Raw genomic sequence first — 12,850 nt, forward strand, 5'->3', positions numbered from 1 at the left:
TGTAGTTCTGATGGCCATACTATTCTTTTTCATTTCATTTGGGTGACAGGTATCTCCTCCCCTTTTGCCACTGCCATCTGTATGCCACTCCTGCAGATGGCTTTTACTCCCGACACCTGCTGCTTCGTGTTAATCAGTGGAGCAGCATTACGATCTTATGGGACGATCGCCAATGGGCCACATGCCCTTACGCAGTACTAGTGGCTAGGAGCAACATTTCGGCCTTTCAGCTGGACTAGTGCCTCCCTATTGGGACGGCCCTGCGGTTCTAGGCGCTTCCATGTTGCCTTTTCGTACGAGAATGTAGCCCCTGTGTACCATGAAGGAACAGGGCGTCACACAAGAAGAAGCTGGTCATTTATTGCGGATGCAGCCCCCAATGGTGAAATGTATTTTGGAGTTCATGGGCTAATGGCTGTATGGGCTTGGTGAATTTGTTGTGCATTAAATTTCTATTCTGATATGAACCGTGTAGCGTTCTTCTTTGCAAGTGATGTGGCATATTCCTATTTGGGGAGAGATGTATTGTGTGGAGATCTGCATTGGGTTCCAGCTTCGGAGTATAGTTGCGTGGTACTGTGCTGGGCGCGTTTGCCTACGAAGCCCAGTGAGGTCAGGGGTAAGGGCTGCCAATATGTCTGTTTTGATGATGACATGCTCAGGGGCGGGGGATTGGCTTTAGTGTAACAGATGCCGGTCAGCCAGTTGGATTGGTGGAATGATGTGATTATCGGAATATGGCTGGTCACAGGTGCCTGTGTTTGCGTGCGTTTCTTGGTGGGAGACTGAGGTCATGTCCATTTGTATAGCTTCTGTATTCGTGCCATCTGTGCCCTGCAGCTCCCATTGGCCCCTCTTGAGATTCATTTGTTCGTTGGCAGGCATGGATGACTGGTACATTTCACTGGTTGCATTGTGTGACTTCATTGCACCTACGGGGAGTTGTACGATGTGGCCAGGGAGCGGTGTACAGGCACTCAGTAGGGCCGTTTACGGTTGGTTCGCGATGCCGTACTTCTCACCATGGCGGAATGGTACTTTCCGCCGTGCTTGATGGCGTTAGGTGCATGTCCGCTAGGGTCAGAATTCGCGTACCGTTGCGCCATGGTGGTAATTACGGTTTGGCATGGCGCGCGCGCGCGTACTTGGTGCAGTTAGCGTTGGCGTTCACTACGGTGTCGCTAATGGCATCGTACTTTGCGGTGACGGGTCATAATCGCACCGAGCGCTATTCGATGGCGGTATTGCATTTCCGCCATCGTTTTTCGATTTCCGCCAGGATCGTAATGAGGCCCAATGTCCAAGCATCTGAAATCCGCCAAGTCCTCAGACATAGCGACAATGCTAATGTCATCCGACAGACCAAAGAAACAAGACCCCCCCCCCCTCCCGCCCCACGGGAATCCCCAGACAACAAGGGACCCCTGGCGACTAAAGAAGACATCCGTGAATTTATGGCTGACATAAAATCTGAATTCCAGTCCTGTATGACAGAGCTTACCACTAAGCTAGAGAACACTGACAAGAGGGTTTCGGAGGTGGAATAGAGACTCGGGGAAGATGAGGACCGCACCCAGGACCACACCACCGCCCTAATTGAGGTTCAACGCTCAATTAGACTCCTGCAGGACAAGTGTGAAATCCTAGAATACAAGCAGGAGGACCTGGAAAATAGGGCCCAGCGCAACAACCTCCAAATTCGAGGAGTTCCGGCCTCAGTCCCAGACAAAGCGTTGTCAGAATACGTGGGCCTCTTTTTTCAAACTCTCCTCCCTGACCTGGAGGATTCACAGCTTCTCCTAGATCGCACCCATAGGCTGCGCCCCCGCCGTGGAGTGGTGTCGGATGTTCCACCAGATGTTGTCACCAGGGTGCTTTTCTTCACCACGAAAGAAGCCATCTCGGCAATAAGCCGCTCCAAAGATGAAATCACCTTCCAAGGTGCCTCCCTCAAGATTTATCAGGACTTATCTCCTCTCACCCTCCAGAAGAGGCAAGCCCTCCGCCCGCTAACCACTTTCCTTCAAGCCCAAAAAATGTGCTACAGGGGGCTTTTTCCCACAGCCTTGTAATTCTCTTACAAGGGCACACTGAGAAGAATTAGCCACCTAGAAGACGCTGAAAAAATGATGCATCCAGACTCACCCTGAACCTCGCCCCCACCAACCACTGAGGTGACAGCTGACTCAGACCCTATGGCCTCCCCTAAATCCAAACAAAACTCACCGTCGAAGGTCCCGAGATACAGGAAAAGGAAATAGCCAGGCACGGTTCCATAATTGAGTCGTCAGCACTCTGTGACCCAGCTCGCCAACCCGGCTCCCCGGAGCCAGCCATCGCCTACAAGAACACAGATTAGCTTAATCACTAATGCAGCGGGCCCCACCCCATGCCCCATGCCCAGCTCCAAGGCACAATCCACCTATGAGTCCTTGGAACGATCCACTAAAACTACTTACGATTCTAGCCATGTTGGCTACACACTGTTCTGTGGCCCTGTTGGCCCTGGGGGGGGGGGTTAGACCCACTCTGAGGTTTGTCTCTCTGAATGTTAAAGGACTGAATTTGCCAGCCAAACGTAAGTCAATCCTGAAAAAACTCCAGAATGACAATGCTGCAGTAGCTATGCTACAGGAAACTCACCTACTGCCGGCGGACGCCTATGCTCCCAACACTTCCCGAGGCAACTCTTCGCATCTGGGAACTCCAAGAAGGGTGGCACGGCAATCCTTTTCAGAAAGGAGCTGAACCCTCAAATATTGGAATCCATACGCTGCCCGGAGGGGCTGTTCATAGCAGTGAAGTGTCTGCTGTTGGGACCATTATTTTCCATACAAACAAAGGGGGGTCTGGGAATCTCTCTACCAGCACGAACACAGCCCAATGACCTGTTCTTGGGTGAATAACCCCTGGGAGAGACTCTACCAAGTCTTTAGCTCACTGTCCTTTTCACAGAGAAGAAATTTCCCCGCATATCAGCCTTTGTCCTGCCCAGGGGCAGTCCAGCACCGAAATGCTAGGCAATTCTCCTCTGAACAAGAGTACCATCAGTAACCCCATACACGTGTTTCAGCCTTGTTGGGCATCATCAGTGAGGTGAAACTGTTGCCTCTCTAGGAACAGTGAGCAAGGGGTCCACGTCTGGATTGCCCTGTTAACTTAGGGTGAAACCCAAAGTTAATGTATGCAAACAAAGGGGGGTCTGGGAATCTCTCTACCAGCACAAACACAGCCCAATGACCTGTTCTTGGGTGAATAACCCCTGGGAGAGACTCTACCAAGTCTTTAGCTCACTGCCCTTTTCACAGAGAAGAAATTTCCCCGCATATCAGCCTTTGTCCTGCCCAGGGGCAGTCCAGCGCCGAAATGCTAGGCAATTCTCCTCTGAACAAGAGTACCATCAGTAACCCCATAAACGTGTTTCAGCCTTGTTGGGCATCATCAGTGAGGTGAAACTGTTGCCTCTCTAGGAACAGTGAGCAAGGGGTCCACGTCTGGATTGCCCTGTTAACTTAGGGTGAAACCCAAAGTTAATGTATGCAAACAAAGGGGGGTCTGGGAATCTCTCTACCAGCACGAATACAGCCCAATGACCTGTTCTTGGGTGAATAACCCCTGGGAGAGACTCTACCAAGTCTTTAGCTCACTGTCCTTTTCACAGAGAAGAAATTTCCCCGCATATCAGCCTTTGTCCTGCCCAGGGGCAGTCCAGCGCCGAAATGCTAGGCAATTCTCCTCTGAACAAGAGTACCATCAGTAACCCCATACACGTGTTTCAGCCTTGTTGGGCATCATCAGTGAGGTGAAACTGTTGCCTCTCTAGGAACAGTGAGCAAGGGGTCCACGTCTGGATTGCCCTGTATTCCATTATATTCCATAGTCTCAGTATACGCACCAAATTCAGGTCAGGTGCCTTTCAATGAGTCATTAAGTACAACGCGTTCTCCCTTCTTGGAGGGCCACATAGTGATCGGTGGTGATTTTAATGGAGTCCCGGACCCCGTGAAAGACAAATCGCACCCACCCTCTGCTGGGGACCTCGCCATAGCACTGGCTCTCCTGAAATTATTCAGAACTCTAGAGGTGGTGGACTCATGGAGGGTACTCCACTCCTCTGAAAAGGACTTTTCCTTCTATTCTTATGTTCACAGGACGTTCTCCAGGATAGATCTTCTTTTAGTTTCTCCGCAAATCTTCACATTCATCAAATTTGTGACAATAGGCTCCAGAATCCTGTAAGACCACGCCCCAGTGACCCTAGAAATTCGAGTACAAGGGCCATCTAATCCCCAACAGTGCAGATGACCCGATCCTTAACGAGATGCCACTCAGAGACGCGATCGCGACCACGATCAACAACTTCCTTAAGGAAAACTCTAGCGAAGACACTTCCCCCGCCAACAACTGGGACGCAATGAAGGCAGTGGTACGGGGAGAACTGATTGCCCAGGGGGTGGCCTACCAAAGGCACATACGACAAACTCGTCTGAGCCTTGAAGAAGAACTCGAAAAAGCAGAAAGGATCCATAAGGAGAAAGGCTGCACCCCAAAAACACAACGAGCCATCCGAATAACACAAAAGAAGATCACCCCACCTTAAAACAGACTGTGCAGTATCCCCGGGGCACTGTGAACACAAGCCTCATGATCTCTGTGTAATTCAGCCAAAACCTTCAAAATATCCCCCGGGCAACTGATGGACCCGAGCACGGCCCATAGTTTTGATCTATATACTTTGTCAAAGGCCGTGCTCAGGTCCATGAATGCAAGGGGTGTACCTTACAGAAGACTGAGTTAGCCACCAATAGATACAGATTGAGACTCTGCTCCATGGTACCAACACCGGGTCGAAAATCAAACTGTATATCGGACAGAACTGACTCCTCAGAGGGACAGGTCACTATTAACCCCAACAAAACCCTACCACAGATCTTAAAGGACGTATCCAAGAGCGAAATCTGTCTGTATGATATTGGGCTCGCTGGGTTGCCCTTCTTGAAGATTGGGAAAATAGTAGCCTTTTTCCATGATGAGGGATAACGGCCCATCTCCATACAAGCGTTAAGCACTACAGTTAGTAGCAGGGCCCACAAATCCAAGTGATCCTGAAATAAGTCTGAGTGAATCACATCAGGACCCGGGCACAATTACATGCTTGCTGGCTAATTGCCTTGGACACATCCTCCAAATTGAACTTCAAACAAGAATGACTCAGGCCAGGTTTGTCCACTAAATTCCCTCCACTAAACAAATTCCCAAAATGCTCCAGCCAAGCTGCCTCCTTTACATGGGTCCCACTCGATCTTTCCATGGTGGACTGTGAGGCACCCCCTTTACATATTCCCAAAAAGAACTTCTTCAGAAACACTTTAATTGGCTTTTTCCATGTAGGCTACTCAGTCTAGGTGCAGTTGTTGGAACACACCATGAACCTATTACAGGTCACGCAACCAAAACCCCTTCTTAATGTTTCCATCAACAATTATGCACGTTGTTATCCTTTTCTGTATTCCTCTGGCTCTTACCAACATAGGTTTCCTCTTAGCCTGCAATTCCTGGGCCCCACTTGGCTTTGGGCCAATACTTGAATTCTTCTTTTTAAACTATTCTTGGTATTCTCTTGACTTTGTCCATACTTGTTTCATACAATGCATTCCTTGATTTCTGTCTCATGCAATACTTAGCTTTCACTCCATTGATGAGTAGTCACTGTGCTTTGTATTCTGTACAGCATTCAAAAGTGCCTTCAATCAGTTTCAATTCACTCGGTATCTTATAAATGCTTTTTCCGGCACGCGAAAGTACTTTTAGTTACTTTCAGTTCATTCAACATTTGCAAAGGACTTTGTTATGCGTTACCAGAGTACCCCGGCATGAGTAGGTAACTGCTTTACACTCACTGTTCGTACAAGGCAGCATCCTCCTCTTCAGTGTCCTTCGCAACAGGCTTCTCCAGGCTTTTCGGCTTCCTAGCATCCCCAGACTCTGCCTCTTCTTTGCAGCCTCCGCAGAGAGCACCTCGACGGCGGCTACGGTCAATGGGAGTTCCACAGCTTCCACGAAGCAGACCCACACCGGAGGGTGATGGGACATCTTGACCCTCCCACAGGCGACCACGGCTCTGGCGTCTCCTCCTCCTGCACAGCACCGCTCCCGGCACATTGGACTCCAGCTTCCTTTTCTACAGCCTGTTCCCCCTACCTCAAAAGCGGCAGGTATTTTATATCCATCTGGTGTGCTACTGACCACAGGTGTGGGTCGTTGAGTTTCATTGCCTGAGCATGGAGAACTCCATTCGGCGGACATGCCTGGTTGTTACATTGTTATGCCTCCATAGCCCTCTTCTTCGTCTCAGTACCAGAGTGGTGTTTGGAACGGTCTGATTTAATAATGAGCATTCATAACTCTGTTTTTTCTCTGACATGTGTGAGTATCAGTAAAATGAGGATGTGTTCTCCTAGTTGATCTCTTCCTCATCCCAGTACTAAGGTGTTGTTTCTGGGGGACAGTTTGGAAGGAGGAAAAGGGAATGGTTTTACAATACTCTACAAAGGCTTTAGGGATAGAGGGCCCATTGTGAAAAGGGAAAGGGCGGATGCCATGTCTCACCTAAGGGTGTCCTCTCCCCGCTCCCCAAGTTCCCTCCAGCCAGGTAGTCCTCCCTTGCATATCCACCCTCAGGGTCGGGATCCAAGAGCGATGGCCCTTCCCTGGCCACCAGAGAGGAGGCTCCTGTGGGGAAAAGAAGCGAGGACGCCCTCAAGATCCTCATAATACCTTTTTTGAATTACAGAGACCATTAAAAAATCAGAACCTCCTTAGAATCCTATTTGCTAGTGGTCATGGTGGTTCTAGGGCATGCGCAGTGGGTACAGGACAGAATGTAGAGATCAACACATTTAGGGGGGTCTGAGGGGAGTGGGTGAGAGACACCCAGCCACCGTCTTTGGATCGTACTGGTTCAAACCAGACAGAACAATTGTTCCTTCCCCACTAGCAAAACGCATAAGAGGGCGGTGGACCCACACCTCTCACCTGAGCAGAACCAGACTGGATGTCACAGTTTTGGCTTCCTGAATCGGAAATGAATAGACATGCGATAGAAGAAACTGAGAACAGACAACATTTTCATATGAAAAAGGCAATTGTTTGGGTGGAAGCGTGGGGAACGAAGACTGAAATTAGATTACTAGGAGGCCAACCCTTTGAAGGGTTTAAAAAATGAGCTGAGCGAAGGGCGGGCTAGGTTGGCCTGGGTAGCGTGTGGAATGATATGCTGTCCGAAACCTGCACGTTTAGGAACAGAAACTTTGTTTGTTCATTTCTCTGAAGACCAATCAGGTGGTGATTTCCTGTTCGTTGACACAATGCACCAGATGTGAAAATCAGCCATCCATTTATTCATCAAAACGGTTCAAGGTCTGTAGTACTGGGAAACTAACATGCTGGGATCTTTGGTATGGGAAAACACCCATGTGGTTACGTGCCATGGCCATCTTAGAAGGGACATGCTGCAGCGTAGCACCACAAGAACCTCCTGCAAGGGAGCACTTGTCCTATTCCCCAAACATGCCATCAAACCACTGCCATTACAACCTCATGCCGAGTGCCCACGGCAATAATGGATCCGGTGCTGACTTGGGGCTGGACCAGGCACCATGACACAGGTTAGCTAATCCTACAAAGAGAGACTACACTATTTATTCATCATTCCATATGACTTATCCAATGATTAACATTGAAAATAAAGACATTGCACACTCTGAACCTGGCTAACCAATTCCTTATTGAGAAGTCTTTTAACTTCATGTCCAATCAAGATCGCACATATATCTGTAGATTAAACTATGTTTTAGAGATAAGGAATTCAAACACAATAATAGAGAAACAATGAAAAATGTCTTAACTTTAAGTATTGTCAATATTACAAAAAAGTATATTGAGACGTCACAAAGGACAATTTAAAACTGTTGGAATTGAAAGCCAAAGGTAAACCTTATTTTCTGCATAATACCATTGCTATGTTATGTTCAGTGAACTTATTAATCATGCTAGAACCATGAAAATCTCATAGAATTGCTGTTGAATTAATGAGATGGGAGATGGAGCTTAATCATTTTCGTAATTAGGTAATTAGCTGTTTTCTCAATAAATCCTTATACTGCATGCACAAATCGAGAATGCTTGTTCACCAATGCAGATTTTGCAAAATCTGCAGTTCAGAAGAGATAGGACATTGATAGACGTCAAGAAGGGAATTACTCTGTCAGTTATTCTCAGAATAGGTGGACCTCTGTCATAAAACGCATGGGTATCAAGCAGAGTTTCCAAAATGCAATGCACCTATCTACTGGGAGCCAATGAAGGCTGCACAGAGCAGGTACTCCCTTCGTCAGAGGCCCAGGAAGACTCTCACTACAGCATTCTTATATGTCTGCCGACTGCGGAATAAGTATTTAGGAAGACCAAAAGAAGTCTGGTAGTAGGATAGACACCACATCGCAAAACCTCGTTGGGGGGAAGAGCTGTTTAAAGGTTAAACAAAATAATCTTTAGATGGTGTTTGTCATATCCTAACCCAGAAGGGATAGATCTTGACCAATTATCTGACCTAAATTCCTCTGCTGAATATTTTGGGTGGGGCCTTGGCCCGGTGTGTTTAGACAGACATTGGGTGTCCATCATGCAGCATATGCACCTGTGTTACCAGGGCCTCTGACCAGTGTTGGCTCAAGGTGCGCTCAGAGGGTGTGGCCACACAAGGGCCCCCCCACGGGGAAGCAAATAAAGGCTGCATTGTCTCCAGCTCAGTGTCATGTAAACATCGCCTATTAAAGAATCACAGGGTGATTAGGCACTGTTCACATGACACTGAGCTGGAGGCAAGGCTCCCTTAAACACACTTTACAAGAACATCAGGGGCCTCAGTTCTGTTGTTTGGCTGATACTTGTTCTAGTATCAGCCGAACAACAGAACGGACCCCACTGCTGTTATGCATTTTTGGTGGGTGGGGCCGGGGGCGCACAAATCTCCCACAGGGCGCTGGCACTGCCTCTGTTTTAGAAGATCACCTTTTAGACGGCATATGATTGCTTTCATACATCTCATACAATCAATGAACTGTTACAGAGGTGCAGAAGAGGCTGCTGAAAAACTCACCTATAGCTGTGCGTGATCTAAATAATTATACAGATTAGGGCATTATGATTCAATCATGGAGATTACCCCCCAGATAAATATTTTTTTTTTAAAAGGAGGTCTTGAAGGCCTGTTTGATCAGGGACATTGACATCCACTGAAGTAAAGGTAAAACAAGACTTGTCCCATTCCAAGGCCTTGTGCAAAATACCTGTTGTGGACAAAAGGCCATGAAGGATGTCACTGTTAATCTTAGCAGTGCCACCAACAAGTCTATGTGTTCACGAGTCAATGTATTCGCTGAAACAGCCCTTACACTTAAGAGTTTCCAACACTGAGACTCCTCATCCATTTGTGGACAAATCCTGGTAATTTGCAGTAGTTTTCTGGAGATTACCAATAAACATTTTATTGCCATCTATAGAAATGTTCCATTTTAGGAGGACAAATGAAAAACCCTTCCCCACAAACATGCTAACACTTTATAGAAACAGTGATTCTCTGTTGGACGTCATTCAGGATGTTTCTGCCAAGGTGATTACCATGTGATCATCTTGCTTATCTTTCCCCAGTTTACTAAACTGATTCTCAATTGATTCTTATTGAATATTTGAAGGAAATGGAAGTCTCCCTGAGTTATTTCTATCCCAGATTCTTTACAAAGATTGTCAAACTCCAGACCCAATTCATGCCTTTTATTCACTCATGGGCAAGACACGGAGTGGGTCTAAATTCCTTCAAGTTGAACATCACACTGATATTTATTTTTTTATTTTGAAGCTTATATAGCGTGCAAAGCCCAAAGGCATCAGGGCGATTTCTTACAGAGTGTAGGAGTTACAGTAGTTGCACAGGCACGTACAGGGTAGACACAGCGAAAATAAAGACATTACAAGATAGAAGGTGTGAACATAGTGACATACATATAATTAGGATCCAGGCAACAAACTAGTTGAGGGGGAGTGCTTGGTGACTTAAACTTTGGGTGAAGAGGTGCGTTTTGAGTTGTTTCCGGAAGATCCAAAAAGATTCCTGAGCTCTGAGTTGGAGAGGCAGTGAGTTCCATAGTTTGCTGGCAAAAGTGGGGAAGCTGCTGTCACGCTTACCTCTGGTGCCCTGCAGGAGTGCCTGGTCTGGTCTGTACCGATGTTTAGCCCCCTCGCTGGCTGCCTTCACCCTGATGCTCCCCCCAGCCACTCCTCTCCCCACTGGTCGATTGGGGGTTAACTCCCAGTGGACCGTGAGATTGGGAGGGACCTGGGTGGTTTCGGGACTTTTGGGATGTATTCTTCTGGGGGTCAGGTTGATCTAAAAGGTAAGTACAGGGTAAGTATAAGCGCAGGGCCTTCCCTTCTGCCCCTCCCCTTCAGAGCCTGGGTTGGCTGGCTAGCGCGAAGCGAGCGCTGCTCACCGTAATACTTGCGACTACGGTCGCGATCCTCAGGTACGTATCTTCCTCCAGCTACTTCACTAAAGGTGCGTGGTCCAGGCCGGCTGGGACACACAGGATACGACGGTGAACAGGTAAGTCTTGATTAAACACGGGTGTCAAACTTGCTGTGCTTGCAAACTTGTTCTGTACAGCACCTGAGCTTACTTTCACAATGTCTTTGTCTTTCTTCTTCACAGGAGCTGAACGACTGAAGGCTGACGCCACAATGAGATGCTGAAGGAACAGAGTTGGACTCACTGCACAGGTGAGCAGACTAGGCACTGGGACGGACTGCCCTCACACTGTTGCTTTGCTTTTCAGGTCCTCGGATACTGTGGGTATGACAACAGTCGGAGAAGCGAGGAACAACCAAGATGAGCAGGCGATGAAGAACCAATGTCCAAGATGAGCAGGCGATGAAGAACCAATGTCCAAGATGAGCAGCCCCACCTGTCGACTCCGGGTGCTGTTCGGGAAAAAGAAAACCAAAACGAACGCAGAGACAAAGTCTTTACACAGGGCGTGGATCCTCCTTTCAGGTGAGTTTCTTCAGGTGAGTTTCCCTGCTTTCCATCCATTTAAAATCTTTTGCAGATACACTGAGAGCAGGAGCAGTAAGCGAGACACTGCTCTTGCTAAGAGTAGAAGAAACGCTAAGCACAGGGTGCGGTCCGGGGTGTGGTTTTATAGCCTTGGGCCACACCCTGTCAACTTTAGACTACCAGGGGCGTTGGTTCCTCCCACGTGCTCAGGGCTCCTTTGCACTTGCCGGGCGTTCCCTCTCTCTTGGTAGGCGGGCTGGTTCAGATTGCAGCCTTGCTCCATTCTACACGCTTACCCCAGCCAGCCACCATACCTGTCCACCACCTCCCTACTCTATCATGGGGAAAAACACCCCTCCCCTGCGCCCGACCGCTCTGGGCCCGTAATGGAATTGTGACAGCTGCTACTACCTGCCTTTTGGAGCTTGAATCTAGGAGTGGCAAGGCACTGCTGATAGATTGCTCTGGTAGGCCTAGATCATTGTGTTAGAGAGATACTGTTGGACAGGTAGGCGGGGGCCATCAGGTGGAGACATTTGTGGTTTAGGGTGGGCGATTTGAACATGATGCATTCCTGTACTGGGAGCCAGTGTTGGTGGTGTCTGATGGCTGAGATGCGTGAAGATCTGGGGACGTTGAGTGCAGCTCTGAGGTCGTTGTTTTGTAGGACCTGTAGCTTTCGTATATTCTGAATCTATGTCCCGGCATACAGTGCGTTACAGTATTCACGGCGTGTAAGGATTAAGGCTCTGACTAGGGTAAGACAGCTGTCTGGTGTGAGGACTTTTCTGCAAGCACTAATGATCTTACATGTGTAGGCAGTGGCAGAGCTGGTGGCATTAACCTCTTTTTTACAATTGAGAGAGGTGTGTAGGTGGAAGCCAAGCGGTTTTTTTTTGCCTCATTATTGACTTTAATGGTGTGTCCATCTATCATGAATGACTTAAAGAGGTGGTTTAGTTTGTCGATTCTGTGTTGCGATCCGATGATAAGCAACATGTTCTTATCATCATTTAGACATAGGCCGTGCTGCGCCATCCAATCTTGAATAGACAGGTATATGGCATTGATGGTGGCTGTGTCAGTGTCGATGAGATGGGTATGAGGATCCTGAGTGTCATCTGCGTAGTTGGTGTATGTGACACCCAGGTCGTCGAGTCGGTCAAAGAGTGGCATTGTGAAGATATTGTATAAAGTGGTTGCAACACAGGAGCCTTGTGGCACTTCACAGGTGACTGGGGTGAGGGGTGCTTCGGCTTTGGGCGAGAATACTTTCATAGTTCTGTCACTGAGGAATGATTTTATCCATAGTGTGGCGTTAGATGAGAATTTTGCTGCTGATGTAAGGTATTTACACAGAATGTAGTGGTCCACCAGATCGTATGCAGCGTACAGGTTTAGGAGAAAAAGCACAGCTAGTTTGCCGTTGTCCCTTAGGTTGTCCATTTGGATTTTTAAATCCAGTAGTGCTGTTTCCGTCCCGTGTCTCGGGCGGAAACCAGACTGGCGTAACCCCAGGATGTTATTATTTTCAGGTATTTCTGAATTTATAGATATGCTACTCGATCAAGAACTTTCAGGAGAAACCGTACCGTTGTTATTGGACGGTAGTTTCTGGGGGTGCTGGGGTCCAGGGTGTTTTTTTTTTTTTGTAGGGGTAGTACCCATGCTTTTTTTAGGTTGGATGAGACGCAGTTGTTTTTAAGGAAGCATTGATAAGATTGGTAATTAATGGAG

Source organism: Ambystoma mexicanum, chromosome 11 (genome assembly GCF_040938575.1).
Source record: "Ambystoma mexicanum isolate Mex_15411 chromosome 11, UKY_AmexF1_1, whole genome shotgun sequence".
Taxonomy (NCBI): Eukaryota; Metazoa; Chordata; class Amphibia; order Caudata; family Ambystomatidae; genus Ambystoma; species Ambystoma mexicanum.